We start from the raw sequence: 11,616 nt of genomic DNA on the forward strand, positions 1-11,616 counted from the left end.
AAAGTTTAGAAGTCAACCGTGACATGCTTTAAAATTCATTTAGTTTATACGTACAGTAGTACCAAAAGGTATGAAAGTCAAAACATGGGAGCATTCTGGTAATTAGTAAATATACCAATAACCTCTCTCTATATATAATTTACAGATGACACAATTTTTTTTACTGAAAATTCTTCAGGTTATTAAAATCTATGATCTATCTCCAGGTAAATTAAATGTTCCTCTTCTACCATCCCCAAATATTATGTTTATTCCACTTACTGAAAAATGAAACAATACTAGAATATATTTCCTTCTCAGTTTAATTAATTTTTCAATAGCGTAAATGATACAAGTGAAAATTATTAGTGGAGCAGGGATTCCCTCAAAGAGCTTGAAAGTATTCCTTGTTCATGGACTAGCCACAGTTAGCAGGCTGACTCATAACAGTGAAAACCAAAGCAGACAGACAGCAGGGTACTTCTAAAGGACAAAGGAAGGGCTGATGACTTGCTTCTGAAATAAAGCCAGAGAGCGAAGGCTGCTGCTCTTTTGGAAATGGTCCAGTTAGGGCAAGGGGTGGGTGAATGCTTCTTGTGGACACAAGAGAGGAATCCATGTGGGTTTAGCCATCATATACCCTGTACAAAAGGGTCATGGTGGTGGTGAGGGGTGGGCAAGGAGAATTCAGCAAGAGAGCCATGAAATACAACCTTCAATGTCCAGGGGGTATGGTAAGAGCCCCAGGGGCCACCCAAAGTAGATATTCCTCTGCCTATGCTGTTGGAGAGGCCCCATAAGAACACAGGGATGGCTAGTGAGAGCTGATTTGTCCCACAAGCTGTAAAATGAGGCAGTTTTAAATATCTGCATGTTCTGAGAGCATTTAAAGTAGGCGGCCACACATTGTTGTATCTCCTGACTTTACCAAAGAGTACATTATCAAAACAACAAATCTATCCAGTGCCTGAAACAAATTATGAGACAAATCTGAAAGCAATTATTACAAATTTCAAGAAACTCCCCTACATTTTTAAAGACAGTTTATTGATACTGAAATGCTAAATTGTTAAAATAAAATACAAAATACCCTAGGGAAAAGCTTTACCATAATTTATTTTTATAATTTTTATTCTTCTTTAATAAAAATATCCTATTTTATTCATAAATATACATCAGTATTTGCACTGAATATCTGCTTTGAATAATTTCCAAGAAAGAGAGTTACTGTGTTCAGCCTTAGTAGTGTTTTCCATCTTTTTTTCCCAAGACTTTGCATAGGATCCAGAGGTTAAAAGAACTTTTCATAAATTTTATTCTGATTTGTAAAACAATTCACTTCGTTAATATTATATTTTAAATTTTTGGCACCATTAGAAATGTATGATTTCTAAATCATAAACAGAGTAAACATCTGTCCTTTCTTAGAAATTTTATATCATTTATTGTATCCAAGATTTAAAGTTTATTCATGAGTGATAATGAACTATTTCTTAACATTTTCTTCTGCATTACCATTTAAAAAATATGATCCTCCCATATATCTGATAACACAAAATAGTTATTCCCAAGTTATTCATAATATTTAGTTTTGAACAGATTATAAATTCCTAGAAACATTTAAAGTTGCATTTTAAAGCCTATGAAACGATTGAAAGTTTTATCTCATGGCTGTCTGACAGATAAACTTACGCATAACTCAATGAACACATTTTAAATTCTGAGTAAGGCTTTGGCCCATGAATCACTTTAATAAAGTAGCGTTAATATAGTAGGGTTAACCTTATTTTTTCTGGCTTACATCAACAATTCAACTTTACATACATAATTTTTTACTTTTCTTAGTCTAGTCAGTCGTAATTTTCTAGTATTTGCTTATTATTTTTAATGGCAAAAATGGAGGTGTTCTCCTCAGGTCTCCTATCAATAAAAACCTGCCCTGAGGTGTATCGCTACTAGAGATCCTTTGGTATATATAACAGCTTTGGGAACCATCACAGCACTCAAACTGAGTTATGTCCTCCCCAGATTCTTTCTAAATAATGACTATGAGAATTAAATACTATATCTGGGATATTCTCACCGAAACAGAAATCCTTTAATGGGTTTCCTTGCTCTGGGGTTCTCATAGAATGACTAAAACTTTCTCAGAATAGCACTGCAAACTACATCTCTTTCTATTCAGTTTTGTTTTCTTCCAACTCAGCATTCACTAGTACCATACCTGCATCATAGTTGCTTACTGGAAAATTATTAGTTCTTAATGTCTGAAAAACATTTTAGACATTTTAACCCCATGATTTAGTACTGATACAAACAACTAAAACTCTAACATTTACTTTTAGCTCCATTTGTTTCTCAAATTATTTCAAGGTGTTAAATCTCAATGTGAATGAAATTTCATGGGTATTATAATGTAAGCAGAAACTGTAATACTTGATCATGTGTCAATATGATGATTACAAATCATACTTACCTGTGCACTAAAGTAAACATCTACTAAATAGTCTTGATATATGTATAGGGATGTGTGTGTGAGTACGTGTGTGTGTGTGCGCGCACGCGCACACACATGCACATGAAGTATGGTCTTTGTATATAGATGAATATGCTTAATATAAAATTTTAATATCCACTTCATAAATATTAATCAAATTACAAGTGAGACTTATGAAAATATCTTTATCCTGGCTGTGCCATCTATGCAATCTTTGCTAGTCTTGATGAAAGCCATCTTATACAGATGGCCAATAAGCACATGAAAAGATGTTCAACATTTCTACTTATTAGAGGAATATAAATCAAAACAACAGTGAAGTATCATCTCATATCAGACAGAATGGCCATCATTAAAAATCTACATATAAGAAATGCTGGAGAGAATATAAAGAAAAGGGAACTCTCCTACACTGTTGGCGAGAATGTAAATTGGTGCAACCACTATGAGAACAGTATGGAGGTTAAAAACTTAAATAAAAACTAAAAATAGAGTTGCCATATGATCCAGAAATCCCACTCCTGCACATATATCTGGAGAAAACTCTAATTCGAAAGCATACATGCACCCCTATGTTCACAGTAGCACTAATTACAATAGTCAAGACATGGAAACAACCTAAATAAATGTCCATCAAAAGAAGAATGCATAAAAAAGATGTGGTATAAAAAAGAATGAAATAATGCCATTTGCCACAACAGGGATGGAAATGAGGCAAGTCAGAAAGAGAAAGACAGATAACATGTGATATTTTATATGTAGAATCTAAAATATGAGACAAATTTCAAAACAGAAAAAAATTCCCAGATAAAAAGGAAAAATTTCTGGTTACAAAAGGGGGAAATGGTTGGAGAGGGATAAATTAGGAATTTGGGACTAGCAGATACAAATTACTATATGTAAGAGATAAACAATGAGGTCTTACTACACAGCATAGGAAACTGTATTCAAGATCCCTTAATAAACCATATGGAAAACAATATTAAAATAACACAAATACTGCAAATTAATATAATATATATTGCATATAAATACACATTTATATATATAACATGTATAATATCACATATATATATGTATATATAACCGACTGACTTTGTTGTACACCAGAACTAACACAACGTTTTAAATCAATGATACTTCATTGAAAAAAAATAGTCATATTAACAAAAAATTGCTGCATGGTTCCACTGAAAAAGGGACATTTTGCATCAACATGGTATAACCTATATATTCATTACTACCATTTAAAATCAACAACTTTATTGTTAACTTTCTTATGATATTTTATTTAACACCATTTAAATTTGTAAGGACACAATCTGGGGGAGGAGGGTAAACACTGAGATAAATCCTCTAGTATTCCAGCTCTCAAGTAAGCATATATGTAATGTTAGCAATATTTGAGGATATTTTTACACTGAAAGTAACCATAGTGCAATAACACAAACTCTTGACTAGATTGACTGAATCACACATCCTCAAACCATAAACATACACTACAACCTAGCAGAAGATCAAAGTTAAAACTAATAAAACAAATACCATAGATAAAATCAAGGAAATCAAAATCTGCTTCTTTGAGAAGATCAGAAACATCAGACTGATTAAGGAAAAGAGAGAAGACACAAATTATAACATCAGGAGTTAAAAGGTTGACAGACTTCTACAGGTCCTACTGATATAGAAGAAGAATAAAGAAATATTGTGTCAGAAAACATGAAATACTTAGACATAAATTCAACAAAATATGTGTAATATCAGTACACAATAATGCATAAAACTCCAATAAGAAGAATCAAAGAAACTCTAAAAAAATCTAAAAAGTGGAACGATATATCTTTTTGTGGATTAAATTCTCAATAGGAATACCAATTTTTCCCAAACAACTCATCAATTTTACTCAATCACAATCAAAATACCAGAAGTATTTTTTTTGTATAATGCAAATGTATTTAAAACTTTGTATAGAAAGGCAGAGGAACTAAATTTGTTAACATAATTTTGAAACAGAAGAAAACACTTAGAAGATTCTCATTATTTAATTTCAAGGCTTGCCATAAGCTACCATAAACAAGACAATGAGATATTGACACAATAATCAATGGAAGAGAAATTAGAGTCCAGAAAGATACCCCTACATATATTGTTAATTGATTTTCAGAGAATTTGTGAAATAAACTGCATGTAGAAAGTATATGCTTTCCCAGAAATTGTGCTGGAACATCTCAAAAAACATATTTTAAAAAGTGAACTTTGGCAAATTCCTCACTTCACACACACACATGCACACACACCAAAAAAATGGATTATAAACCTAAGTGTGAACATAAAACTATACATCTTTTCTAAGAATATAGGGAAAAAACTGACCATTGCTTTCCTAGAAGGGACTTGAAAAGCAAAGTTCATAAATAAAAGGAAAAGCTGGACTCCATCAAAATTGAAAAATTTAGCTCTTTGAAAGAATCTGAAAATTAAATGATGAGACAGAAGAAAATATTTTCAAAACACACATTGATTATGGACTTATACAGAGGATACATAATGACTTTACCAAGTGCAATGTAAAGAGCTGAGCAGATACTTCATAAAAGAAGAGATATGGATTGTAACTAAGAAAATGAAAGATGCTGCTTCCCATGGCTGTAGTCCAAGTTCTAAGAAGTCTCTGGCCACTGGCAAACTACTCCACCTGCTTTCCCTGCACCAGGCTTATTCTGCCACATTGCTTTCTAAACTCCAGTTTAAGAATAATTTTTCTTTACGTTCCATTGAAACTTTCTCCTCTAGTATAAGAATAATTTTTCTTTACATTCCATTGAACCTTTCTCCAAAAAGAGGATACTGTTTGCATAAAAATGAGGTAACTCATCATAAGTTCTATGGAATTTTGCATTCCTAAATAGGAAGGGTAACAGTAAAGGCAAAAGATAATGTGTTTATTAGTGATGTTATGATTCCTTGGGCTTCTGCTAAAGAAGTCTTAAAAATTCAAATGAAATTAAAAAATCAGCATTTCCTTCGAGAAATACCCCTTTTTATTCAAAGAAAAATCAGTATCAATTAATTTTGGTTTAAACAAAGCTGATATTACCTGATATATGGTCTGAACGGCATTGTGATTCTGCCAGGACTGCAACAATAATTTAAGAGATAAGGATATGTGTATGTTAATGGTAAGAACTACAGACTCTTCTCCCTGATTCAAAGAGGGATAACAGGGATGACAATCACATAACAACACAGGAAATGAGTAACCATGTTAGAATCCTAGAGAACCACTACCTCTGAGGAAACAACATTTTAAAACAATAAAATTGAATACAGCAGTAAAACACTGCCTAAAAAAAAATAAACCCAGGTCAATGACAGTGTACTTCCAAAGAAAAACAGTGGAAAAAAAAAGCTTCATTATTATCAACTAACATGTTCAAGGAAAATAAAATGATAACTGTTATGAATTTACCACTCAATCACATGTATTTTATAACAGACCCTTCTTCCCTAAGAGCATACTGATTGTACATAAATAGCCATAGTTAAAATAGTAATTATCATTATTATAATGTAATGAATGATACCCTTTAAAAAGTATTATATTGAATACTAAATAACTAAATATCAGAAAATATAACAACTTAATTTTGTATGACATAACCTGTAAGATGAAATTTTATGTATTCAAAGCTTACAATATATAAATTTCTAAAATGTGGAATATAATTAATTGATTTTTAAAATAAACATTTTACTATTTATTTTTTGTCACCAAAGTATCCATTTGGAAATTTAAGAGAAATACTAAAGCATTCTAGAATTCAGATAGTTTTATTTTGTAAATCAAAACCATTATGAATAAAATTTTCAAAATCTAGGTCATATATTTTATGGGTACTCAGAGCATAATTTTATTTTTAAAATACAGTGAATAGAAATGAGATATTCTTCCTACTTATACCATTTCTATGTATATATCATAGAGTTTATTGCATTTGAACATATATTTTAAAGTTTATTTTGAAATTGTTTGCTTATACATGCTAAATTTTTGCATTATCTATTGTATTCTCCAGAAAAATTTACCTAGTGTCAGTTCACTAGTTCTTTCATTTTATTAACCATTAGCTCATTTTGAAAATTACTTACAGATATGAACATCTGATTCTATATTAGATCCCCTGTAAAGTAGGAAAAAATACAGGAATCTAGGAAAAAAGTATTAAATACCTTACTGTTTATAGAAGAAAGAAATGAAAAGGAAGCAAGCAAGCTTTTTAAGGAGTGACGGATGTCCAAATTCAAATATTTGAATAATTTATCATACCTAACCCATTCATCAAAAACAAGTTAGAATGCCAGGAATGCTCCAGTGTGTCTCCCAGCCTGCACCAGGGTGCTGTTCCAGCCCCTCCTGCTCTGATGCATCTCTCCACTAGGGCAGGGGCTACTGTTGTCATCAAGTACACATACGTAGAGTCTGGGAGGCTGGGATCTGACCCTGCCTCTGATCAGGGCTGAGGCAATAATATATAGTGCCTCATGTCCCTACCAACATTTGGAAGGAGAAAACTGGCCCTAGGGTGGAGAACAACATCTCTGGCAGGAACTAAACCAGATCAGTAGTGTGGCACTAACCTCTTTAGCCCTTACCCAGCCTCTAACCAAGGTGCAAATACCATGGCAAAAAGTGAAATAAGCACAAAAGTGGAACCCCCGAGCCCTCAGGCCTGGACCACACCCCAAACCAAGGTGGAGACTGACACCACACCTGGGAGAAATCCAGCTCCCGCCCCTTTAGTCCCAAATTGCACCCCCAATAGGGTGGTGAAAGTTACTGAGCATAGGAGAAGCCCCTCTTTGCAACTGATTCTAGCCTCTCAGACTCCAGCCCTATCTCCTACCAGGGAAATGACTGCCAGCACACCCCAAGGGAAGATGTGATCTGTGCTTACTTTGAATCCATCTCTCCCACCAAAGCCACTGGGCACACATAGACTATGTATGAACTTTTTCACAAAAGGTCACATTTTCAAGACAAGGATAAGAGAGTGTTTCTCTTAATTTCAAAGAGAGAGAAAGTTAAACAGAATAAGATAGAGAAAAATGTTTCAAACAAAGACAAGGAAAAAATCAGAAAAAAACTTATAATAAATTAGAGGTATATAATTTATTGGATAAAGAATCCAAATAGTAATAAGAATGCTCACTGAACTCAGGAAAAGACTGAACACAGTGAGAATTGTAAGAACTAGAAAATACAACAAAGAACCAGTCAGAGCTGAAATGAAAAACACACCAGAAAGAGTTGACAGCAGATTAGGTGATACAGAATGCATAAGCAATGTGGAATACAAATTAAGGAAAATCACTCAATCAAAACAGCAAAAAGAAAAATGATTTTTTTAAATGAGCATAATTTAAGGAACCTCCAGGACAACATCAAGCATACTAACATTTACATTATATGGGTCCCAGAAGGAGAAGGAAGAGAAAGGAGTAGGAAAGGTGTTTGAAATTATGGCTGAAAAATTCCCCATTAAAAAGGAAACAGATAACAAGTATAGGGAGCACAGAGAGTTCTAACCAAGATATGCACACCAAGACATAAGTAAAAGGGCAAAAGTCACAGAAAGAATTCTAAATGCAGGGGGAAAAAAAAAAGGTCCATACAAGGGAACCCAATAAGGCTATGAGCTGATTTTTCAGTAGAAATTTTGCAGGCCAGCAAGAAGTGGCATGATATATTTAAAGTGAAAAATATACAGCCTGGAATACTCTATCCAGTAGAGTTATCATTCAGAATTGAAAGAGATATAAAGGGTTTCTTAGATAAGCAAAAACTCAGGGTTCATCAAAAGGATATTCTTTAGGTGAAAAAGAAAAGGCTATGAAAGAAATAGGAAATTATAGGAAGGAAAATTTTTACTGGTAAAGGCAAATATATAATAAAGGCTATAGATTAACCATTTAAATAAGCTAGTATAAAGGTTAAAAAACAAAATTTGTCAAATCAATTATAACTACAATAAATAGTTAAGAGATAGGCTTGACATAAAATATAACATCAAAAACACAAAATATGAGGGAAAAGTAAAAAAAAAGTAGAGTTTTTAGAATATGTTTGAACTTAAATACCTATAATTTTAAACAAGTAGGTCTATTGATAGGTCAACATATATGAATTCCATGTAAACCACAAGTCAGAAACAAACAATAGATATACAAAAATTAGAGAGAAAGGCACACAAACATAAAACTAAAGAAAATTATCAAATCACAAGGGAAAAGACTAAGAGAAAAACAACAAATAACTATAAAAACAACCAGAAAACAAATAACAAGATGACAATAATTACACCTCTCATAATCATTTTAAATGTCAATGGACTAAAGGCTCTAATCAAGACATAGGATGGCTGATTTGATTAAAAAAGAAGACCCATCTATTTGCTGCCTACAAGAGAATAAGTTCAGCACTAAAGACATACAGACTAAAAGTGAAAGATGGAAAAAGATATTCCACACGAATGGAATCAAGAAAGCTGGAGTAGGAATACTCACATCAAATAAAGCAGGCTTTAAAACAAAATCTATAATAGAGGTGAAAGTTGAGCATTATATAATGATAAAGGATCAATATTAAAAGGGGATATAATGTTTATAAACATATATGTATGTATTTTAGGAGGACTTATATAAAGCAAATATTAACAGACATAAGGGAGAAATTGATAATATTACCTTCATAGTAGGGAAATTTTAATCCCACTTACATCAAAGGACACATTAGTCATCCTAATGACACATTAGACCAGTTAGACTTAATAGGTATCTACAGGACATTCCATCTAATATTAGAATACACATTGTTTTCAAGGGCACATGGAAAACTTTCCAGGATAGATCACATGCTTGGCCACAAGATAAGTCTCAAAAAATTTAACAGAGTGAAAATTACAGAAAGCATCTTTACCAATTATGATGGTGTAGAAATCAATTATTGGAAGAAAAATGGGAAAAAACTCCACATATACATGGAGACTACACAAAAAGACACTAAACATCAATGGATCAACAAAGAAATCTAAAAGTATCTTGAGACAAATGAAAATAAAAATCCAACTTTCCAAAATTTATGGAAGGCAGTAAAAGTAGTTCTAACACAGAGCATACTTCAGAAACAAGAAAAATCTAAAATACACAATGTAAACTACCTTCTAAAGAAATTAGAAAAAGAACAAACACAGCCCAAAGTCTGCAGAAGGAAGGAAATAATAAAGATTAGAGAAGTAAACAAAATAGAGACCAGAAAAATAATAAGAAAAATCAATTAAACCAAAGCCTGTTTTTTGCTTTTTTTTTTTTTTTTTGAAAAGATAAACAAAGTTGATATGATTTTAGCTGGGCTAATTTTAAAAATAAAAAGTAAGAGTGGGCCCAAATAAATAAAATAAGAAACAAAAGAGGAAAAATTTCAACTGCCATCACAGAAATACAATCATAAGAAAATACTATGAACATATACATGCAAACAAATTGGACAGACTAAAAATGGATAAATTCTTAGAATTCTTCAAGATTGAATCAGGATGAAATAAATAATCTGAACATATCAATTAATAGCACTTAAACTGAATCAGTAACCAAAATGCTACAAACATATTTCAAGGACTGGATGGCTTCACAGGGGAATTATAATTAAGCACATTAAAAAATAATAAATCCTATGCTTCTCAAACTATTACAAAAAATTGAAGAGGCAGGAACACTGCTATGTTCATTCTATGAGGCCACCCTTACCCTAATACCAAAACCAGACAGACATTGCAAAAAAAAGAAAAATTATAAGCCAATATCCCAGATGATAATAGATATAAAATAATAAAATATTAGCAAAATGAATTAAACAATATATCTTTTTTAGAGCCTAGTAATATTCCATTAGTTTGCTCTCTGTATCTATGAGTCTATTTCTGCTTTGTTATATTGATTCTTTTTTGTAATATTTCAGTTATAAGTGAAAATATACAATATATACAATATTTGTCTTTGTCTGATAAACTTTACTAAGCATAATACCCTTCAGGTTCATCCATGTTGTTGCAAAGGACAAAATTCATTTTTATGACTAATATTCCATTTATATGTATCATATAATAATATGGAATGGAATATTACTCAGCCATAGGATAAATATATATGTGTGTGTGTGTGCATGTGCACATGTATGAGATTGTATACCATGATCAAGTGGGATTTATCCCAGGGATGTACAAATGGTTATATACCTGCAAATAAATGAATGTTATAAACCAAATTAATTAAACAAGGATACAAATCACATAATCATCTCAATAGATGTAACAAGGGCATTTGACAAAATTCAATACCCATTCATGCTAACAATTCTCAACAAAGCTGGTAGAGAGGGAATATTATTAAAGGCCATCTATGACAAACCCACAGATAACATCTTATTCAATGCTGAAAAACTGAAAGCTCTTCCTTTAAAATCAAGAACAAGACAAGGTTGCCCACTTTTACCATTTCTATTTAAGACAATATTGGAAGTTCTAGTCACAGCAATGGACAAGAAAAAGAAATAAAAGGCATTCAAATTGGAAAGGTGGAAGTAAAACTAACACTATTTGTATATTACATGATACCATATATACAAAACCCTAAAGTCCCACCAAAAATATACTAGAATCAATGAAAAAGACTGATACACGTTTCATTCTAACTTGTTAGAGATCATTTTGCATTTTTAAAATTTTAATCTCAATACTAAAATCATATTATGATGTGCCTTGATGTATGTAGGTAGCTGTACATTCTGCCTGGTATTCACTGGGCTTTTTAATTTGATAACTTATCTTTCTTCAGAATAAGCAAATGTTATTCTACTAATTTCTGACATTTACCTCCTTTTTCTTTTTTTTTTTTTGTCTTTTTTTTTTTTTTTGTCTTTTTGTTGTTGTTGTTGTTGTTGTTATTGCTGTTTCTTGGGCTGCTCCCCCGGCATATGGAGGTTCCCAGGCTAGGGGTTGAATTGAAGCTGTAGCCACCGGCCTACGCCAGAGCCACAGCAACGCGGGATCCGAGCCGCCTCTGCAACCTACACCACAGCTCACGGC

The sequence above is a fragment of the Sus scrofa genome, chromosome 18 (assembly GCF_000003025.6).
Source record: "Sus scrofa isolate TJ Tabasco breed Duroc chromosome 18, Sscrofa11.1, whole genome shotgun sequence".
Taxonomy (NCBI): domain Eukaryota; kingdom Metazoa; phylum Chordata; class Mammalia; order Artiodactyla; family Suidae; genus Sus; species Sus scrofa.